A 12998-nucleotide genomic window follows, 5' to 3' on the forward strand; every position below is an offset into this window, starting at 1 on the left:
AGGATGAGGATCTGAGGCAAAGAGAGCTTAGGGAACATGCCAGGAATCACAAAACCAGTGAGTGGTGAAGCTGGAATTAAACCAGATTCTACCCAGTCCCAAGCTCTCGAGCCATATACTCTTTATATGCAGAAGAATGTTCAGGAGAAGTTAACTGCAGGGGGAGACACCTACATAGTACGATCCAACTTGGTAAAAATATATCTACGTTTATGTGTTTGGGGGTATATTTGCATTGGGACAGTTATAGAAGGACTGCTCAAACGTCAGGTCCTTGGAGCAGCCTTCCCTGACCATACTAAAAGAGCCCTCCCATTCTGTCCCTGGTATTATCTTTTAATGTGCTTGATTTTTCCTCAGGGCACTTAGCATTACCTGAGATGTAACATATACCAGATACATTTATTGCCTAGCTCCCTTATAGAAGGAGGGGTAACAATGCCTAACAAACTGCCTGGCATGCAGTAAGTGCTTAATATTTGTTGACTAGAACAAATGTACTAAACCCTTAATGTTTTTTTTGTTGTTGTTTGTTTGTTTTCTCTCCTCATTTTTTCATTCCACCAGGTCACAATGGTAGCTCTGAAACTAACATATGCACCTTTTATTATTTGGCAAATATTTCTCCAACAAATATAAGATTATTTTTGTTGTTTTTTGTTTTTTTTAAACATCTTTATTGGAGTATAATTGCTTTACAATGGTGTGTTAGTTTCTGCTGTATAGCAAAGTGAATCAGTTACACATATACATATATCCCCATATCCCCTCCCGCTTTCGTCTCCCTCCCTCCCTCCCACCCTCCCTATCCCACCCCTCTAGGTGGTCACAAAGCACCTAGCTGATCTCCCTGTGCTATGAGGCCGCTTCCCACTAGCTACCTATTTTACATTTGTAAACCCTTAATGTTGATGGTTATTTTTTTCTCCCTCTTGCTGTCAAACAGAAACAATTTAGATTCTCGATACTTAAATGGATTTGATTTTTTAAAATGTTTTCTCCGAAATCCTATGAGTAAAAAAGAAAAAGAAAAAAAAAAGCACATTCCAAGTAAAGGGTAAGAACCTAAAATGGTTTACTTGAAAATGCAAAATGATCTCCTCCATGCTGGACATACACTTTCTCAAGAGCAGAAAGTTCTTTGCAGAAGAGGAGACCACTGGAAATCCACTTAGGTGAACTCGCCTTGAGTCAAATGAGATTCATTAATGTTTCAACTGCTAATCCATTTAGTGTCCTATTCACCCAGATGACTTTTCAGAGCATCCCTCTGGTGGTTTTAGAAAGAAAACCCTTCCAGTCACTAGGCTCAATTGAGCAACAGCAAAAGACAATTGACTGCAGATGAAGGGATTGATCGGAAGTGTTTGGGATGAATGCAAGACCACCTATCTGGCCCGTGTGAAAATGAAAGGAACATTTGAAATGAGCTGATATGAGTTGGGCAGGTTTTATCCCCAAAATAAAGTCTCTCCTTTCTCCTCTAAAAAGGATTAGGCCTGTGAATGGGAGTCTCGTCTTCAAGTCCCATGGCCTTGACCTTCCTTTGTATTGTTCTACTCACTTTCAACCACGGGTGGTAGTGGTTTGTGATTTTTTTCATTCTCAGCCATGTCCTTCTGAAAGGGGACTTTTACCCCATCAGCAGCTTCAAGAACCATCTACAAGTCAGGAGCACAGTATCCTTGCATTCCAGGCAGAGGAGGGGGCTGCTTTGGCTCGCTTCCTTCCTCTTCCCCAAACAGAATCCAGCTCCTATATAAAATTCATAAATTCTTGGCAGGAAAGAAATCCTCCCATTGGAAGGAACAGATGTTCTACAAGTAACTTTTGCCATCATGACTCTGTTCCTAATATCATAGTTTTAAAGTGTGGGGGGATGTTAATTTTTTTTTAAATGTCAACATGTTCTGGGCAGCTTTTCCATCTCCATCTGTGGCATACACATCACCAATCCTCCCACCGCCCACTTTTTAAATTTCCAGAGACTAGTTGGGAATTGGAAAGATATTAAAAAGTGAAAGCGGAAAATTCAATTCAACAAGTATGTTAATGTATAACCTAATGCAAAGTAATATGATACTTCCCTCCCAGTTGTAAATCTCAGATACATTCTTTTTCTCCTCGTCTTAGACCTTGGAGGGGTCTGCAAGATTTTTAACCGGCAAAATGACCAATTAACATTCAGGGGTTATTACTGGTAATAGAATTCCTTGAGAGTAACCTATTCATAACATTCCCTTTCTAAAGAAAGCCTCAATTGGGGCTTCAAATTCAGGAGGCTACCAGGCCATTTTCACTTTGTTATCACCTCGTTAAACTGCCCAACTTAAATGCCTGTATCGCAGGTGACCGCGGAGAAGGGTCACGGTCGGTGGATGCCTCTAACCTCGCCTGGAAATAACTGGAAAGCGTGACCCGACCTCGGTCCGAGGCGGGGTCCCCTCCCCAGGGACAGCGATGCCCTCTTGCAGCTGCTTTGGCGAGGGCCAGAGCGCCTGCTGGCTGTGGCCTGGCCCCAAACACGCCCGATCACGTTTGGGTTCAAAGTCAGAATTCGGTGAGCGGACTGGGTGGGGTGTGGAATCCGCAGGGCAGGAGAGGAAGGTGACAGCGTGGGCGGGGTGGGGAAGCAGCGGCCCGACATTCAAATGTGCCGGCTATCCTCCCGCCGCTCTCGGTCCGGTTTTCCTCTTTCTCTGCCCGGTCGGAGCCAGTCGGATCTAAATCCCCAGATCCCCGGCGGGCCCGTGCCGGGACCGCCCGAGTCCACCCCGGAAGACGCGGCCCCCGCAAACGCTCCGTGCGCAAGTGGAGGTGTGAGTGAGTGCGCGTACGGCAGGGCGCCAGGGGGTGTCCTTGTGGACCACGATCGGCTTCGTTGGCATCCCCTGCGGGAAGGTTGGTCCGCGCTGGGGGGCCGGGTCTGGCGGGGGCCGAGGTAGGGGCGAGAGCGGCGCACGAGGGCGCGGCTGCCCCAGGGCGTCCGTAGCTGGAGGCGGGCGTAGCGCAGCGCGCGGTCTGCAGTGCCCCCAGCCGGCCGGCCCGGCTCAAGACGGCACTCGGCCGCACGTCCCGGAGCCGCGCCGCGCCGCACCTCTGCGTGCGAGACTCGCCTCTCTTCCTCCCTGCTGAGGCTGACCCAGTGTTAAGAAATTTAAAATCAAGTCGAGGTGGATTCTCAGCCTGGTTCTGTCACTTACTGGCTTCCTGCTCCCGGGAGCTCTGGACGTCTGCCTCCCTTTGGCTAATGTGCGTAATATACCAGACAAAGTTTATGAAATACAGAGAGCGTGCCATCAAGCGCCTGGTATATAGTAAGTCCTAGGTAAATGGCGATCACCACCACCACCATCATCGTCATCATCATTAGCTGGCTACGCTTTGGAAGGGGGTCTCACTGACGTCTCTGCTCTTCTATGGCGGGTCTGAGGGGAGGACAGGGAGAGAGGGTTTCTGCCTCCCCTCTGAAATGGAGAAGGAACCTAAGCACCCAGCTGGGGGCCAGCCTTGCTGTGCCTTCAACTCCACATGTAACTGTGGACTCAGCCGTCCTCTCTTTGAACTCACATCCTCATTGCAGAACAGGAATAATCATACCCAACTCACAGACTTGTTGCAAGACAAGAAATGCAGAGCTCCTGGTACATAGTCAGTGCTCAGAAAGCCTCACCCCTACACGCCTTCCCCGTGGCCCCCAGCCAGCAGGTCCCAGGACACCTGTACCTGCAGCACATGGTAGGTGCAGTGCAAGCCCCTTTCCCCTACTTACTAGCAGTCCGCCTGCGCAGTCTCTTTCCTAACACACGGTAGGTGCTCAGTGCAAGCCCCGCCCACCCCCAGCTATCAGTCAGTATGCCATTTATTGAGTCCTCACTCTGTACCTCTTCTATCCTCGTCTGACTGGGACAGCTTGGGCTGCAGGAGGCTTTAACTCTGAGGTCCTTCTCTTTCACGTCCCCTGGAAACCCTCTCCCCCAGATGCCTCAGATCCCTTCTGGAAATTAGTAGTGTTGGAAATAATAAGAACACACACCCCTGATCTTGGAGTAATGGAATGTACAGTCAGAGGACCTGGCTGTCAAGAGCAGCCCTACCAGTTCCTGTCTTTATCTTGTAAACTCTCTGAATCTCAGTTACCTCATCTTTTAAAAATGAGGCAGTAACACCTTCTGGGGTGGACCAGTGTGAGGGTCAATGGATACATGTGTATAAAAGCACCAAGCACGAGCTTCCCTGGTGACCCAGTGGTTGGGAGTCCACCTGCCAGTGCAGGGGACACGGGTTTGAGCTCTGGTCCGGGAAGATCCCACATGCCGCAGAGCAACTAAGCCCGTGTGCCACAGCTACTGAGCCTGTGCTCTAGAGCCCGCGAGCCACAACTACTAAAGCCCGCACTGCAACAGGAGAAGCTGCTGCAATGGGGTGCCCATGCACCACAGCTAGGGGTACCCCTGCTTGCCGCAGCTGGTGAGGGCCCACACGCAGCAGCGAGGACCCAACACAGCCAAAAATAAGTAAAAAAAAAAAAAAAAAAAAAAAAAAAAAGCGCCAAGCATACAGTAAGTATTCAGTAAATGCTAATTTATTATTTGTTTCAAGCGCAAAGCAGGCGCCCGGTGAATATTTGTTGGACTGAACTGGGCTTTACCCTTTGCTGAGTTCTACACCTGGGAAAGCTTCCCTTCGAGCTTTCTCCCTGTCCTTGGCCTTGTCAAACGTCATGTCTTGTGACTTGCTGCTTGTGACCTCTTTCTAGAGGTTGGTACTTTGCATATAGGAAGAGTGATGGATCTTTCCAGAGTTCAAAGGCTAGTATTGCTGAGATAAAATTCAACATGGAAATCTCATATATTTGTTTTGTTTTTCGTGGCCAGTGTGCCTTTATCTGGGGGATGAGGGTAGAGCATTATTTAAAAGTCATCCTGAGGGGAATTCCCTGGTGGCGCAGCGGTTAGGAATCCACCTGCCAATGCAGGGGACACGGGTTCGAGCCCTGGTCCAGGAGGATCCCACATGCTGTGGAGCAACTAAGCCCGTGTGCCATAACTACTGAGCCCGCGCTCTAGAGCCCATGAGCCACAGCTACTGAGTCCGCGTGCCACAGCTACTGAAGTCTGCGCACCTAGAGCCTGTGCTCCACAACAAAGAGAAGCCATCGTAATGAGAAGCCTGCTCAGAGCAACGAAGAGTAGCCCCCGCTAGCCGCAACTAGAGAAAGCCTGCGCGCAGCAACGAAGACCCAACGCAGCCGTAAATAAAAGTAACAATTAAGAAAAAGAAGTCATCCTGAATTATCTGAGTGTTTGTGTAACCATATTTTCTGCCAGCCATTCACATGTGATTGATTTTGTGGGACTGTGTGATAAGATGCCAGCAACATCAGGGTCCCGTCCCTGTGACTTCTCTAGCTCTTGAATATGACAAACTCCAAATGGGAAAACAAACAAACCAGTGTCCAATCTTTAAATGGGCCTTAGCAGTCACAGGGCATTTCTGTGTCTGTTACATCCATATAATCCTCAGTACAGCCCATTTTCCAGATGAACCTCGTTGAGGCAGATGACTGACTCAGTGCTCCTTTCTATGACACAGACTTGCCTCTGAGTCCTGCCTCATCTCCATGCTGCTCTCCCAGGCTATGACGCGGGGCTTTTCACTGGCCATCTGAACAAGCGTTCTTAGAGACACTTTAGAAATGCTAGGACATGAACTTTATTAATACAGAGCACTAAACAAATCAGAGAGTTTCCCCATATTATGACAAGGTATGCGACAGCTGTTACTTTACCAAAACTATTCATTATGGGGCTGTTTGTTTAAAGGTTACCCTGGTGGCTTGGGGACAGTGCCTTTTGCTCTCTGACTCACAGGAAGCAAAAATAAGTTACTATCAGGTGATGGTCATACTTAGAAGCCAAGCTAATAATGAGAAGGTTTGTCATCCCCAGGAGCTTAACTTTTAACTTTTAGCTTAACTTTTCAAACTGTTAAGTGCCAGTCAGTTCAAAATTTAAGATTTTCTTTGTGTCATACTTGGTTTTTGAAAATCTATTCAAACATTTGCTGAGTAATTCCAGTGTGCCAATTTCTGTGCTTGGCAACACACAAAGGGATATTCTGTGGTCTCTGTCATCCAGTGTATCACAGTCCGGAAGAAAAGATGCAAATATGAAGTGCATCCAATAGTCACCTCATCTGTGAAGTGGGGATAATCACAGTACCTGCTTCTTGGGGGTTTATGAGGCCAGGCCGTGGAAAGCACAGGTGAGAAGCAGTTGCTGAGACCCCAACCCAAGGCAGGCTCTTATATACATAGAGGTTGTATTAGCTCCATTTTCAGACAAAAAATATTGAGGCTCTGAGAGTGGAAGAGATTTGCTGGTTCACAGCACAGCCAGGATTCCGATTCAAAGATTTAATTTAAAGCAACTTTGTATTTCCCTTCCAGGCCAGGGCAACTCCTCAAAGAGCCTTTGCAGAGCCTTCTCTTTAACTGGTCTCCGTATACTGTGGAACTTAAAGGTTGCCCAAGTGTTTGCTAGCTCTTTGGCTTATGAGATTTCTTGACCACGTCAAATGCATTCCCCATCCTCCACTCTATTTCAGTTTTCCACAGAGAAGTATGCCTTCCTGTCTCTATTTGTATTTATCCTAGAAGTTTACATGCAATGACTTTCTTCACTCCCTCCCAAAAGGATGAAATTTATTTAGTACACAAATATATCAGGGATCTCACGTTCTTTGAGGACAAAACAAGTTTTTTTATGTGTTTGTTTTCTTATTCAGCTTTATTGAGGTATTACTGTATACCCCCAAACTTCATTTTTTCTTTTTTTCTTTTTAAAAATTTTTATTTATTTATTATTTATTTGGCTGTATTGGGTCTTAGTTGCAGCACGTGGGCTCTTCATTGTGGCTAGAGGGCTCTCTAATTGTGGTGCATGGGCTCCAGAGCGCAGAGGCTCAGTAGTTGCGGTGCACTGAGCCCACGGCATGTGGGATCTTAGTTCCCCAACCAGGGATCAAACGCACATCCCCTGCATTGGCAGGCAGATTCTTAACCACTGGACCACCAGGGAAATCCCTGCCTTTGTTTAATGTGTACAGTTTGATGAGTTTGTACATATGCATGCACCCATGATTCCACCTCCACAGTGAAAGTCATAAACATATCCATCACCTCTAAAAGTTTCCTTGTGTCCCTTTGTGTTTATGTGTGTTTGTTGTTGTAATAAGAACACTGAACATGAGATCTACCCTCTTAACAGATGTTTAAGTACACAACACTGTATTATTAATTATAGGCACTATGTTGTATAACAGATCTTTAGAACTTATTCATCTTGCATAACTGAAATTTTATACCCACTGAGCAATAATTCCCTATTTCCTCCTCCCTGCCCCCAGCCCTTGGCAACCACCAATCTATTTTCTGCTTCGATGAGCTTGACTATTTTAGACACCTCACAGAAGCGGAATCAAGCAGTACTTTTCTCCTGTGATTGGCTTATTTCACTTAGCATAATGTCCTCCAGGTTCATCCATGTTTTCTGAAACGGTAAGATTTCCTTCTTTTTGTGTTTAAGGCTGAATAATATTCCACTGATGTTTTCTTTATCCATTCACTTGTTGATGGACACTGGGTTATTTCCATATCTTGACCATTGTGAATAATGCTGAAATGAGCATGGGAGTGAAGATATCTCTTCGAGATCCTGATTTCAGTTCTTTCAGATATATACCAAGAAGTGGAATTCCTGTATCATATGGTAGTTCTATTTTTAATTTTTTGAGGACTCTCCGTACTGTTTTCCTACTGACTGCATCATTTTACATTCTCATCAACAGTATACAAGGCGGGGGGGGGCGGTCCCTGGTGACACAGTGGTTGAGAATCTGCCTGCCAATGCAGGGGACACAGGTTCGATCCCTGGTCTGGGAAGATCCCACATGTCGCGGAGCAACTAAGCCCGTGCACCACACTACTGAGCCTGTGCTCTAGAGCCTGTGAGCCACAACTACTGAGCCCGTGTGCCGCAACTACTGAAGCCTGCGCGCCTAGAGCCTGTGCTCCACAATGAGAGAAGTCACGGCAATGAGAAGCCCGCGCACCGCAGTGAAGAGTAGCCCCTGCTCGCCGCAACTAGAGAAAGCCCGCGTGCAGCAACGAAGACCCAACACAGTCAAAAATAAATAAATTAAATAAATAAATTTTAAAAAAATGGTATACAAGGGTTCCAATTTCTTCCCATCCTTACCAACATTTATTATTATTATTTTTTATAATAGCCAATCCTAACAGGTGTCAGGTAATACCTTACTGTGGTTCCGATTTGTATTTAACAGATGACTAGTGACGTTGAGCACCTTACCTAGAGCCATATATATGTCTCCTTTGGAAATACGTGTATTCAAGTCCTCTGCCCATTTAAAAAATTGGGGTATTTGGGTTTTTTTGCTATTGAGTTTTATGAGTTCCCTGTATATTTTGGATATTAACCCCTTATCAGATAAATGGTTTGCAAATATTTTCTCCGTTTTCACTCTGTTGATCGTTTCCTTCACTGTGCAGAAGTTTTTAATGTAGTCATGATGTAGTCCCATGTGTCTATTTTGTTGCCTGAGCTTTTGATGTCATACCTGAGAAATCACTGCCAAGGCCAATGTCAGGAAGATTTTCCCCAATGTTTTCTTCTAGGAGTTTACGATTTCAGATCTTACATTTAAGTCTTTAATCCATTTTGAGTTGATTTTTGTGTATGGTGTAATATTGGGGTTCTGTTTCTTTCTTTTCTTTTTTTTTTTTTTTTTTTTTTTGCATGCATGTTGATATCCAGTTTTCCTAACAGGATTTGTTGAAGAGACTATCCTTTCCCCACTGTGTATTCTTGGCACCCTTGTCGAAGATCAGTTAACTATACATGCATGGTTTATTTCTGGGCTCTCTATTCTATTTTATTGGTCTATATGTCTGCCTTAATGCCAGTACCATACAGTTTTAATTATTATAGCTTTGTACTATATTTCAAAATCAGAAAGTGTAATGTCTCCAGCTTTGTTTTTCTCAACATTACTTTGGCTATTCTGGGTCTTTGGTGGTTCCACTGAATTTTAGGATTTTTAAAAATTTCTGTTAAAAACACCATTGGGGTTTTGATGGGGATGGCATTGAATCTGCAGATCACTTTGAGTAGTATGGACATTTTATCAATACAGTCTTTCAATGCATAAACATGGGATATCTTTCCATTTATTTTTGTCTTCTTTGATTTCTTACATTAATGTTTTGTAGTTTTTAGTGTACAAGTCTTTCATCTTCTTGGTAAGTTAATTCCTAAGTTTTTTTTTAGGTTTTTATTTTTTAATTTTTTAAATTTTTAGTATTTTTTTCTTTTTGATGCTATTGTAAGGGGGATTGTTTTCTTAACTTGTTTTCAGATAGTTTGTTTCTGTACAGAACACAGTTGATTTTTGTGTGTTGATTTTCTATCCTGCAACTTTACTTGTTTATTAGTTCTAACGGATTTTTAGTGGAGTCTTCAGGGACTTCTATTTATAAGATCATGTCATCTGCAAAAAGACATCTTATTTCTTCCTTTTATATTTGGATGACTTTTATTCCTTTTTTTTTTTTCTTCTGTTTTTGCCTAATTGCTCTGGCTAGGACATCCGGTACTATGCTAAATAGAAATGACAAGAGTGGGCATCCTTGTCTTATTCTTGATCTTGGAGGAAAAGCTTTCAGTTTTTCCACTGTTGAGTGCAATGTTAGCCGTAGGCTTGTCATATATGCTTTTTATTATGTTTAGGTACATTCCTTCTGTACCTAGTTTATTGAATATCTTTATCATGAAAAAGTATTGAATTTTTTCAAATGCTTTTGCATCTACTGAAATGATTATATATTTTAATCCCTCATTCTGTTAATGTGGTTGATCACATTTATTGATTTGCGTATATTGAACCATTCTTGCACCCCAGGGATAAATCCCACTTGATCATGGTGTATGATCCTTTTAATAAGCTGTTGAACTTGTTTGCTACTATTTTTAAAATAAATTTATTTATTTCATTTATTTTATTTTTGGCTGTGTTGGGTCTTCATTGCTGCACGCGGGCTTTCTCTAGTCGTGGCGAGCAGGGACTACCGTCTTTGTTGTGGTACATGGGCTTCTCATTGTGGTGGCTTCTCTTGTTGTGGAGCACAGGCTCTAGGCGCACAGGTTTCAGTAGTTGTGGCATGCAGGCTCAGTAGTTGTGGCTCACAGGCTTAGTTGCTCCACGGCATGTGGGATATTCCCGGATCAGGGCTCGAACCCCTGCATTGGCAGGCAGATTCTTAACCACCAAGGAAGCCCTGGTTTGCTACTATTTTGTTGTGGCTTTTGCATCTATGTTCAGGGATATTGGCCTGTAATTTTCTTTTCTTATAGTGTCCTTATCTGGCTTTGATATCAGAGTAGTCCTAGCCTTGTACAATGAGTTTGGAAGTGTTCCCTCCTTTTCAGTTTTTTGGAAGGGTTTGAGAAGTACTGACATTAATTCTTTCACTATTTTGTAGAATTCACCAGTGAAGCCATTTGGTCCTGGGCTTTTCTTTGTTGGGAGGTTTTTGATTACTGCTTCAGTCTTCCTAGTCATTATTGATTTGTTCACATTTTCTATTTCTTCATGTTTCTAGGAATTTATCCATTCCTTCCAGGTTATGCAATTTGTTGGCATATAATTGTTCATAGTAGTTGCTCATGATCCTTTGTGTTTCTGTCATCAGTTGTAATATATTCTATTTTATTTCTATTTTTTAACAAATTCGAGTCTTCTCTCTCTTTTTTTCTTAGTCTAGCTAAAGGTTTGTCAATTTTGTTGATTTAACTTTTCAAAAAAACAACTCAGTTTTGTTGAGCTTTTCTATTGTCTTTCTATACTCTATTTCCTTTATTTCTGCTCAAATCTTTATAATTTCCTTCCTTCTGCTAACTTTGGGCTTTATGTGTCCTTCTTTTTCTCGTTCCTTTAGGTGAAAAGTTAGGTTGCTTATTTGAGATATTTCTTCTTTTTTAATGCAGGTGTTTATGGCCATAAACTTCCCTCTTAGTACTGTTTTGCTGCATCCTATAAGTTTTGGTATATTGTGTTTTTATTTCCATTTATCTCAAGATATTTTTTGATTTCCCTTTTGATTTCTTCTTTGACCCATCAGTTGTTAGGGGTGTATTGTTTAATTTCCACATATTTTTGAATTTTCCAATTTTCTTCCTATTATTGATTTCTAGTTTCATATTGTGGTGGTTGGAAAAAATACTTTATATGATTCCAGTCTTCTCACATTTTTAAGACTTTTGTGGCCTAACATGATCTATTCTGGATAATGTTATGAGTGCTCTTGAGAAGAATGTGTATTCTGCTGCTTTTGGGTGAAAAGTTCTGTATATGTCTGACATCACTCCTAACAAACAAATATATGAGCATATAAAGAGAAGAACTTTTATTACCTACTGTCTTTTAAATGCATAAGCTCAAAAGCATTCTCAACACGCACCCCTATGTTCATAGAAGCACTATTTACAACAGTCAAGACATGGAAACAACCTAAATGTCCATCAACATATGAAAGGATAAAGCAGATGAATGGATAAAGACTGGAATATTACTCAGCCATAAAAAAGAATGAAATAACGGCATTTGCAGCAACATGGATGGACCTAGAGATTATCATACTAAGTGAAGTAAGTCAGAAAGAGAAAGACAAATACCATATGATATCACTTATATGTGGAATCTAAAATACGACACAAATGAACATATTTATGAAACAAAAACAGACTCACAGACATAGAGAACAGACTTGTGGTTGCCAAGTGGGAGGGTGGTGGGGGAGGGAAGGACTGGGGATTTGGGATTAGCAGAGGCAAACTATTATATATAAGATGGATAAACAACAAGGTCCCACTGTATAGCAGAGGGAACTATATTCAGTATTCTTTGATAAACCATAATGGAAAAGAATATTAAAAAGAAAGTAGATATATGTATAACTGAGTCACTTTGCTGTACAGCAGAAATTAACACAACATTGTAAATCAACTATACTTCAATAAATTTTTTTAAGAAAAGCATTCTCAGAGGAAAACGTTAATAAAGAAACTAATATAAATTGAAGGTCTTTTATCATTTAATTCTCACAAATCCCTGGGTAGGAGGTATTATCCCAATTCTAGAACTCGGGAAGCTGAGACTTAGGCAGCATAACAAGCCTGAGATTCCAGTCTCTGCTTTATATCATAGTCACCCCAGGAATTTTAAACAAATATAGACCCCTGGGCTGCCTGGTGTCCCAGAGCATGAACTTTCCTGAGGGTGTGACATGCTCTCCTGTTGTTCTGCAGGCAAACCTACACCAGTCATTCCAGTTACTGTGGCTCAGATTCTACTCCACTACCCTCCAGTTATTAATGTTAGAATAGAGAAGACAAAAGACGGGAAAATAATGACACTACCATTCTTACCTCTATTTGCCTTTTGCAACTGTGTGAGTTTGGCATTTCACAAACTCAAATGTAGGAGGGACTTGACTTACCTTGATTCATTGCTGTATCAGCATCTAGAACAGTGCCTGGCATGTAGTGGATACTTAATAAATATTTGGAAAGAACGGGTGAATGACTAAGGACACCAATGTAGGAGAAATCAGGTGATTCAGCAGGTTGTCACTCTGATCAAATCAAGCCCTCCTGCTACCGTACCACAGCCTAGTGCACAGCTAAAAGACTGTTCCTTCCTAAAATTAGCCCCCGACTGCTGACTATTGCTGATGGTGGCAGCTATTGAATAAAAAGGTGATCTGTTAAATGTGAGATGATCTGAAAACTTCAGGACTTGGAGCAGTAACCATTGTTCTGTTATGCCATTTAAGAAATAGTGTTGGGCTTCCCTGGTGGCGCAGTGGTTGAGAGTCCGCCTGCCGATGCAGGGGACACGGGTTCGCGCCCCGGTCC

The sequence above is a fragment of the Physeter macrocephalus genome, chromosome 9 (assembly GCF_002837175.3).
Source record: "Physeter macrocephalus isolate SW-GA chromosome 9, ASM283717v5, whole genome shotgun sequence".
Classification (NCBI taxonomy): Eukaryota; Metazoa; Chordata; class Mammalia; order Artiodactyla; family Physeteridae; genus Physeter; species Physeter macrocephalus.